Genomic DNA, 4,182 nt, shown 5'->3' on the forward strand with positions numbered 1-4,182 from the left:
AAAAAATTATTAGGTCCCTTGAGAAAGCAACAAATTCTGAATGTCTATTCAACTGGACAATTCTGTTACAAGAATGAGAACGGTCTGAGGAATTTCTAGGAAAATGTGTAGCAGTGTTTGAAACATGGAAGAGGTGGGAAAACAGAGTGGGCATACATCCTCCTTTAAGGAACGAGACCCTGAAAGAAAAAAAGGATTCATTAAAAATCATCTTTGGAGTCAGCTGTGGCAGTGCATGCCTTAGAGTGCTAGGTTTAAAGCATAGCACTCAGGAGGTAGAGACAGATGATTCCCTGTGAGATCAAGTCCAGCCTGGTCTACATAGGGAGTTCCAGGCCAGCTGGGGCCAGCTGGGGCACCCTGTAAGGACAGCCTGCCTCAAAAAACTCACTTTTGGTCTGTAACCCCAGCACTCAATAAGTTGAGACAGAAGGATCATAAATTTAAGCCTAGCCTGGGCTACATAGTGAGCGTTTGCCTCAAAAAAGAAAGCAAACGGTAACAACAAAACCCCATCATCCTTGGGGAGACAGAGAGATTGGGATCCAATACACAGATGTAGTCATTAACAAAACTTATTGTTGTGGTAATTTTAGTGTAAATTGTTTTTATAATTGTTGCATTTCTATTTCCCAGCCATGAAATAATGTGGTCACTCATAAGAGATAAGCATAAAACTATTCAAACTTACTGCATACCTTCATGGCTCTCCAATGCCATTGTTTCCTTCAGAGCAGGCAGAGTTTTGTTCTTCCTCTAGACAGCTCTCAATTCACCTGATCCTTTGGCCCCAGCTCCAGTCAGCACAGTCTTTTTCCCAGTATTAGGCCTTGAGATGGAAAACTTTTAAATGTAAAATCAGACCTTCTTGCTATGAGGGTTTTTTCCTACATAATATATAACCAATAACACTGAAGTACTTTCTAAAGCTGCTGGTTATACACTTAAGAAGTGTCTTGCTCAGAGCACTTTCAGCTTTTAAAAGTCCTAGATGAATAGAAAATGCTCACCACAGTTTTCTCATTTTCTCTTATAAAGTAGTTTTGATTATTTTAAACAAAGGATTTGACTCTTAAAGTGTTCCTAGTCATGTTTTTCAGTTTTGTATTTCTTTTTTGATAGTTTCTTCTACCCAATACATAGAGAGAAAGATTCTCAATGCATAGATTTTACCCCAAATTGAATTTTAATTCCTTCTGTTGCCACTACTACTGCCTGCTGACACACTCATTTGGGGTATTTCTGCAGTTTCTTTAGACTAAGGAGTCCCTGCTTCTGACCAATGTCAGGGTCTGAAGTCAAGGGAAAAGACAACTGCTACAAACCTTTAACCAATGCCGTCTTTACATTGTTCCTCATGCAGAGTAAGAGCTGCGTGTGCTCCTTGGAAATGTAGTCTGTTTCCATTCTGGTATTCACTGATTTTCGTAAATACGCCAGACACTACTTCAATGGAGGCAGATACAGAGAGAATATATAAAAAATTGTTCCGTAAAAACATGGAGAGATGAAACAAGTAATTAAATAAGTAAAAAGTCACTGAATAATAGGTACTACACAGAAAAATGGGGCAGACTTAGAATGGTGGGGGAAGGGGTAAAGGATTTATACTGAGACTAGAGAGGTAGCGATGGTCTCAGTATCAGAAACTGATCAGAATCCATTTTCCAAGGACAGAGCAGAGAAAATACAAGGATGACAAAATATTAGCCAATATTCCTAAATGCCACTTACTTCTAAGTGTCTCTAGGGACAGAACTCTGATTACCATATCTATTCTACGAAGGGTATATTTTGCCACTTAGCCAAGATGATAAATCTTTCTTAAGATGTGTCTCTTTAATCATCATCTGGTGGTTTCCTCCATGTATCTTTGCTCTCTACCCTGAATCAAAAGAGAAGCTGAACAGAAGTTAGTAATGCATTTTAACAAGTTTAGATTATAGTACATATAGCAGCCATTAAAATGTAAGACTTTTACAGACCTATAGTCCCTTGGTAAGCTCTTCTTTTAAGATCTTTTTTATTTTATGCATATGACTATTTTGCCTGCATGTATGTAACTACACCATGTGTGTGCAATACGAGCAGAGGCCATGAGGGTGTTGTATCTCTGGAAGTGGAGTTATATGGGTGGTTGTTAGTCATCATGTGTGTGCTGGGAACTGAACCTGGGTCCTCTGCAAGAGCAACAAGTGTTCTTAACTGCTAAGCCATCTCTCTAGCCCCCTTGATAAGTTCTTGCAACTCAAAGTATCATTAACATGATGCTAATGATGTGTTGTTATAACTTAAAATTTATGCAGACATTAATGAGCAATGATGTCACCTAATACAACTAACAAAGAATCCCAAAATAATCTCTCCTGTGTACACTGGTCAGTGCAGAGGTCTAAGTACGTAGCAGGAATGCAAGTCAGCCGGCACTCTGCACTACAAAATAGCCAAATAAGTCTATATTACCGAAGGAAATGAAATTGCAGATATACATAGGCTAAAAAATATTGCATTTGTTAATTTGGAGACTAGGACCATAAATTGGTGTCTATTAAATGCCAAGGGTCTGTGTCAAAATGCCAAGGGTCCATTTGGAGAAAAATCAGCATTTAAATATTATACCAAAAATGTGTAGTTGAATGCTTTTCTTCAGAGTATGTGAGTTCCTGGACTGTTCAAAAAAGTTTCAGCATGCCCAGTTCACACTTGGTATAATACAGGCATGTCCTTGACCACATATACCTCTTGCAGCTTCAGCAGCTGTCTTTACAGTCTAGTCCCCTGTTTCCTCTGTTCACTATCCCTTCATCTGAAACCCACACTGCAGGCCAGATCTCTCCTTACAACTGCAGCAGGCACAACTTCAAACTACCTTCTGTCTCTTTGGAAATATTAATACATTGTTGCTGTTATGACTGTTGCTGTTGCTGTTATTTGAGTAAGCATCTCATGTAGCCCAAGCTGGCCTGGAACTCAAAATTCTCCCATCTCAGCCTCCTGAATGCAAGGATTATAAGCATGTCCTGCTATGACTGGTTAATGCTTTCCTCTCATGATGAATCTTTGGTCTGTTTATACTTCTGTTGTGAGCATTCCATAATAATCAGCCTTTCTTCATTGGGTGTATGAAACAAAAGGATATTCTTCTAATTGCACAATTATATGGCATAAAATAAAAGATGCTTGAAAGTCATTAGGCCATAAAGTGACCAAGGCAATAAAATTCACAAAAGTAACCCACTCCAGAAAGAAAGGAATCATAAATCAAATTTGTTCAAAGTCTCAGGTGCTGAAGTAAAGAGGCTCTGGAAGAATGTTGCTCACCAGAGAAGTGGGCTATACTTGTATCTTGGCTCTTTCCTGTGTGGAGGGAGCCCACCAAGGGGAGTTTTATATGATGACTAAGTTGCGAAAACTTCCTGTGTTGACTTTCTTTCAGTAGCATGTTGTCAAATTTTTCGAAACATAGTAATTGAGTTGGTCCTACAAAGTCTAATTAAACCCCAGGCAGAAAAAAACTCTGAAAGATTCTCATTAAGACAGTGAATAGCTGGGAAACTGGTCTGCATTGAAACTTGCAGGATACAGGGAAACATTTCAGGCCGAGAATACAGATTCATTTCAATGAACAAAATTTTTTCATTTCAATGAATGGAACTTTATCACCTGTGCTAAAGGAGGGAATGTGAGAAGGTGACTTAAAAATCTTCATATAATTTTATGTTTATTTCAAACTATTTCTTTTTAGTTCGTTCCTAGACAGAAGTGGGTACATCAAAAGGCATTTGAAGAAAAAATTTTTTCAGAACCATATTGCAGCATCTTTTAGAATGATTAAATCAATTTTGCTTTTAATAGCATTTGAGGATACCTCTTCTTCCTCTTTCCTATTTGCTTGAGGAATGCTAGTTTACATTAGTAAGTAGTAAATGGTCTATTTTCTTCTTAATTTGCAATTCTTTGGATCTCAGTGAGTATAAATTCTGTTGATTCATTTTACTCCATTTGTATTTCCTCTGGTGAACTTGATAAACATATTTTCTACGTTTCATTTTACTTTTGCTTAAAGAAATCTTTTTTAAAATTACTTATTTAATAACCACTTGATTAGAAGAAGCATTTCATTACAGCATTAACATATTCAATAACAATTTCCAGAGCAAAGATGCATCTCTTTCAAAAGTG

Source organism: Nannospalax galili, unplaced genomic scaffold (assembly GCF_000622305.1).
Source record: "Nannospalax galili isolate Female #2095 unplaced genomic scaffold, S.galili_v1.0 scaffold383, whole genome shotgun sequence".
Taxonomy (NCBI): Eukaryota; Metazoa; Chordata; class Mammalia; order Rodentia; family Spalacidae; genus Nannospalax; species Nannospalax galili.